Below are 6,524 nucleotides of genomic sequence, written 5' to 3'. Positions count from 1 at the left end.
ACCCAGGGCTGCCCATTGCAGACACAGAATGACAGAGAAGCCTCTGCCTTGGCCCATCTCCCAGTGACCTCCAGGCAGAGCTCATCTCAGGGCTATGGGGCCCAGCCCTGCTTGGGCAAACATTAGCCCCTCTGGGCTGTAGTCTGATTGCTCGGGGGAGGGGAGGTGCAGCTAGATGGAGTCAGACCCCTCAGTCTGAAAACTCAAAGTCCAGCCTAATCTGCCCCCAGTCTAGGTACCAGGTCCTTCCCAGGAGAGTGCCATACTCCCTTCTTGAGGCCACCACCACTTCCTACCTGGATGGCTCTGCCCTGCTGTCTTTCTCCTCCCCCATTTCTGTCTTCCAGATCCTACCTATTCCTCAGGGCCCCTCCTTCTCCTCAATGGGGCCTTTCTTATATCCTCTCAGCCTCTTTGTCTGCACCTCTCCTATGATCCTCGCCACTTAAAATTATTTTAATTTAAAAATCAACACATTAAAAATAAAAAATAAAAAGCAACATATTAATTCATTCTTACTATAAAACATTAAACACAACTAGGCACAATTACATAGAACAAAATGCAGAAGCCCTCCACCATTCCCACTGCCCCTCCCAACCCCTTTCCAGAGGTAGTCACAGGGGACAGCTGACAACCCTCAGTGTGGTTCAGTGTTCGCGTCTCTCATCTTGGAGATTTTCCATGTCCGGACTTAGGGCTCGACTTCACTCTTTTATTTTTTTATTTTTATTTTTTTTAATTTTATTTTATTATATTATGTTAATCACCATACAGTACATCCCCAGATTCCGATGTAAAGTGATGCTTCATTAGTTGCGTATAACACCCAGTGCACCATGCAATACGTGCCCTCCTTACTACCCATCACCAGTCTATCCCATTCCCCCACCCCCTCCCCTCTGAAGTCCTCAGTTTGTCTCTCACAGTCCATAGTCTCTCATGTTTCATTCCCCCTTCTGATTACCCCCCTTTTCTTTATCCCTTTCTTCCCCTACCGATCATCCTAGTTCTTATGTTCCATAGATGAGAGAAATCATATGATAATTGTCTTTCTCTGCTTGACTTATTTCACTTAGCATTATCTCCTCCAGTGCCGTCCATGTTGCAGCAAATGTTGAGAATTCGTTCTTTCTGATAGCTGAGTAATATTCCATTGTATATATGGACCACAGCTTCTTAATCCAGTCATCTGTTGAAGGGCATCTCGGCTCCTTCCATGATTTGGCTATTGTGGACAATGCAGCTATGAACATTGGGGTGCATATGGCCCTTCTCTTTACTACGTCTGTATCTTTGGGGTAAACACCCAGTAGTGCAATGGCTGGGTCATAGGGTAGTTCAATTTTTAACTTTTTAAGGGACCTCCACACTGTTTTCCAGAGTGGCTGTACCAACTTGCATTCCCACCAACAATGTAGGAGGGATCCCCTTTCTCCACATCCTCTCCAACAATTGTTGTTTCTTGCCTTGTCTATCTTTGCCATTCTAACTGGCGTAAGGTGGTATCTCAGTGTGGTTTTGATTTGAATTTCCCTGATGGCTAATGATTTTGAACATTTTTTCATGTGTCTGTTAGCCATTTGTATGTCTTCATTGGAAAAGTGTCTGTTCATATCTTCTGCCCATTTTATGATTTGTTTATTTGTTTCTCGTGTATTGAGTTTGAGAAGTTCTTTGTAGATCTTGGATACCAGTCCTTTATCTGTGGTGTCCTTTGCAAATATATTCTCCCATTCCGTGGGCTGTCTCTTAGTTTTTTTGACTGTTTCCTTGGCTGTGCAGAAGCTCTTTATCCTGATAAAGTCCCATAAGTTCATTTTATCTTTTATTTCTCTTGCCTTTGGAGATGTGTCGTGAAAAAGGTTGCTCTGGCCGATGTCATAGAAGTTGTTGCCTATGTTCTCCTCTAGAATTTTGATGGATTCCTGTCTCACATTGAGGTCTTTCATCCATTTGGAGTTTATTTTTGTGTATGGTGTGAGAGAGTGGTCAAGTTTCATTCTTTTGCATGTAGCTGTCCAATTTTCCCAGCACCATTTATTGAAGAGACTGTCTTTTTTCCACCGGATGTTTTTTCCTGCTTTATCAAAGATTAGTTGCCCAAAGAGCCGAGGGTCCATTTCTGGGTTCTCTATTCTGTTCCATTGGTCGATGTGTCTGTTTTTGTGCCAGTACCATGCTGTCTTTGTGATCACAGCTTTGTAGTACAGCTCGAAATCCGGCATTGTGATGCCCCCAGCTTTGTTTTTCCTTTTCAACAGTTCCTTGGAGATTCGGGGCCTTTTCTGGTTCCATACAAATTTAAGGACTATTTGTTCCAGTTCTTTGAAAAATGTCCTCGGTATTTTGATCGGGATAGCATTGAAAGTGTAGATTGCTCTGGGTAGTATGGACATTTTAACTATGTTAATTCTTCCAATCCATGAGCATGGAATATTTTTCCATCTTTTTATGTCTTCCTCAATATCTTTCAAAAGTGATCTATAGTTTCTAGCATATAGGTCCTTTACGTCTCTGGTTAAGTTAATTCCAAGGTAACGTATGGTTTTTGGTGTTATTGTAAATGGGATGGATTCCCTAATTTCTCTTTCTTCAGTCTCGTTATTCGTGTATAGAAATGCAACTGATTTCTGGGCATTGATTTTGTATCCTGCCACCTTACTGAATTGTTCTATAACTTCTAATAGTTTGGGAGTGGATTCCTTTGGGTTTTCCATATAGAGTATCATGTCATCTGCAAAGAGAGACAGTTTGACTTCTTCTTTGCCGATTTGGATACCTTTGATCCCTTTTTGTCTTCTGATTGCTGTTGCAAGGACTTCTAGTACTATGTTGAATAATAGTGGCGAGAGTGGGCATCCTTGTCGTGTTCCTGATCTTAAGGGAAAGGCTTCCAGCTTTTCCCCATTGAGAATAATGCTTGCAGTAGGCTTTTCATAGATGGCTTTTATGAGATTGAGAAATGTACCCTCTATTCCTACACTCTGAAGGGTTTTAATCAGGAAAGGATGCTGTATTTTGTCAAATGCTTTTTCTGCATCAATTGAGAGGATCATATGGTTCCTGAGTCTTTTCTTGTTGATATGATGTATCACATTGATTGATTTGCGAGTGTTGAACCATGCTTGCATCCCAGGTATGAGAGACTTCACTCTTTTAAGTGGCTGGTGAGCACCTGATGTGTAGCCGGCCCTCTATAGACTATCGGGGTTATAGGGAATTTGTGACTAACAGAGTTAAAAGGCAGGTGTTTGGGAATGAATTCACTCTTTACCACTCCCCCACCTTCTCCCCTTCCTTCTTTATACAAGTCAGAGGGGTTTTAAGTCCATTACCATAATTCATTCTATTTTGCATTCTGACTTTCTCTTCATTCTAAAATATATATGTATACAAATATTTCAATTCTGGAATATTCAAACTGTATGAGAAAAATATAGAGAGAACAATGTACCAAGCATCCAGATACATACTTGCTAATATTCGGACATCTTTTTTTTTTCATATCCTTGAAAATTGAAATGAGAAAGAAAAAGTAAATTATAGGCAAAGCCAAATCCTCTTCCCTGAAAATCCTTTCCCTCCCTGCCTGCCATGTGTGAGTACCCACCACCCTAATCGTTGTGTACTTCTCCGAGCTTGTTTGCACACATTGCCATTGTCGGAGGGGAACACAAGATCAAGATATTTCCCCCCTGCATGGGGCATGGTGCGGATCACAGCGGTAGGCAGCCAGCGAGCAGCCAGCTCTCCCAGCCGCGCCCCTACACACTGCTCCAGCACGCAGGTCTCCATGAACCACGTAGTGTTACCTGCGTCTTCAATTGATACTATCACGCTCTATTTCCTTTTTTGCAACTTGTCCTTTCACTCAACTTTACGCTTTCAGATTGATTCCTGTAAAGGCTGATAAGTCTAGTGCGTTCATAGTAACACCATGCTTTCTGGTGGGAGAAGGAGGGGACAGTGTTCCATCCAGAGCCCCTAGGGTCATGCAGACACAGCCTGTCCTAGCAGGGCCATAGCCAGGCCTATAACCTCCCAGAGCTGAAGGAGATGTTTCCATGAGGATTGGGACAAAATAGCTGTAATGCCAATTGCTTTATTTCCTTGCAGAATTTGTTGGCGGTTTCATAAAACGTGCGTATGCTTATGCAGATGTACGTGTTTTATTTGTTGGGAGGGAAACAAACACTACTGCAAACAGCTGCGCTGGGGAGCATTCTGCTGCTTCGTACATGGATGGCAAGGTCCTGTGCTAGGTGTGGACAGTGCTAAGGGGAGAAGCGTGGTGCCCTGGTTAGAGGCAGGGGGGCTAGGACGGAGAAGGGAGTCCTTGTGTGCTGTGCTGGTACCAACTGGACAGCCCAAATAAGCTGAGGGCCCCAAAGGGCACACCTGGCTGTGAATGCCCTGTGTTAATTAGTGACGACTGTCTGGGTGTTGAAAGAGAATGGGCTTGGAATTGTAGGGTTGGAGTCTGATATCTCACCTGAGTAGGGTACCGGGGTGAGAGAAACCCAGAACTGGGGTGCAGGGGAAGTCTGGACTTAGGGCCTCCCTCAAAGATGTCAAGGCATCTTTTCCTCTCTGCCCCTTGTCCTGATGTCAAACCGTTATCTAGGAAAAAGCTGAGGGCAATCATTTTTACTCCCCGGAAATCACAGTCACTTCGTTGTTATTCTCAGGGGTATTTGCACACCTCCTCCTAGCTATGGCCTGAGATGTTCCGACCCTACTGGGTCAGGTCCAAGTACCAGGGCACAGAATGAGAGGCCGAACAATACAGTTTCTACTTCTGCCGAGGAGAATTTGTTGATATCTAGCAAAAGCACAGATGCATTTACTTTCTAACCCAGGAATTCTACCACCAGGAATACACCTTGAAGATGGATTCCACATCCACAAACACAAAACAAGCATGCAAGAGGTTTGTTATCATGACGTTATTTACAATAGCAAAAAATGGAAACAATCTAAATGTCTATCTAGAGAGGACTTGATGGAATGACCAACTTGTCCTAGTTTTCAAACTGAAAAGTCCCGCATCCTGGGAGCTCCTTCAGTCCCAGCAAACTGTCCCCTGCAGTCTCTAAGCATTGGCTTGCTCCCTGGACCAATAAGGTGTTTCAGACTCTGCTCAGAGTTCCCTGCCCCAGCCCTAACGCTGAGGAGCTCTGGTTCGTTTGGGTGGGAATGGTGTTTAGAACTGAAGATCTAGGTGCTTGGGGTACTCATTGCTTACTGGGGTGCTATTGCTTCTAGACCCTTTCAATGCAGAGAACTATCATATATAAGTGGATATATATTATATATATAATACATCTATATTTTTGTTTATTTTATTTAAATATAGACATATTTTATATATGATTGAGGGAGTTTCCAGGTCTTTCAGTTTTAAAACTGAGACAAGTCCTACTGTCAGGTCCTTTATGGACTTTATATATATTTATGTACACATATATAAATCATGGGTTCATATGTACTCCAATTCAAACTTAACAATGCAGATTTTCTATTAAATCTATTTTATTTTGTATTTGGATTTCTTTTCTCTTACCCCAAAAATATTTGGTCCCTAGTAATATTAGAATATGTTTAATTAATTGCTTTATTCTCTAATAAGACATAATACATAAATAGTTTCCAGTATTTACTTCTTTGCTTTATCTTACAACATACCTAAAATTATCCCCAAATGAAAACAGCACCGTTCCTAATAAAAGTATGAAGTGAAGTTGAATATTTTCCTGTAGTTCTTTCTGCTCTTGGAATACATCTCACAAAGGACACGCTGCCAGAGAACCATGTCAAACATGTCTGAAATACATTTTTCTTGGCATCGCTGTTACTAATTTGTTATGCAGTTAAGTTCCTCTAGCCTAATTTGTTTTCAATTTTAAGGTTTGCTTTTTTCTTCCTTATTTAATTTTATTTTGTGAATATGCAAAAATTTTGATGTAGTTAAATCCAAATGACATGAAGAGCTATATTCAGAGAAGCCTCATTTCCATTCCCATCCCTCCATCACTTTCCCCATCCCACCTCTGACAAGCAACCATTTTTATTAGTTTCCAGATTATCTTTCCAGTGCTTTTCCAGTACTCGCTTAAAACTGAGTAGATATGGGTATGTAATTAATGTACATTCTTTTTTGTCCATCTTCCTTTTACAGAAGCCAACATCTTATATACGCTGTTCTGCACCTTGATTTTTCCCCCCTACTAACAATATGTCCTGTAATCGCTCCGTATTGGCACACGGAGGGCTTTCTCATTCTTCTTGACACTCACATAGCACACCACGGGTCCATGTAGCATAGTCCTCTGTTCCCAGTGATTACGTCCAGGAAGGGGGCCGGGACAGAGATGGAGGAAGGAGGGAAGGACAGAAGCAGAGGGAAATATGTCTATATTTGATCCTTTTATTCTCTATAATTATTAATTGCTCACTGTTTCATAATAAAAAATCAATGTATTTCTTTTTTTAAAAAATTCCTTTTTTAAAGAGCAGTTTTA

This window comes from Ailuropoda melanoleuca, chromosome 6, assembly GCF_002007445.2.
Source record: "Ailuropoda melanoleuca isolate Jingjing chromosome 6, ASM200744v2, whole genome shotgun sequence".
Lineage (NCBI taxonomy): Eukaryota > Metazoa > Chordata > Mammalia > Carnivora > Ursidae > Ailuropoda > Ailuropoda melanoleuca.
This window is presented reverse-complemented; position numbering follows the sequence as displayed.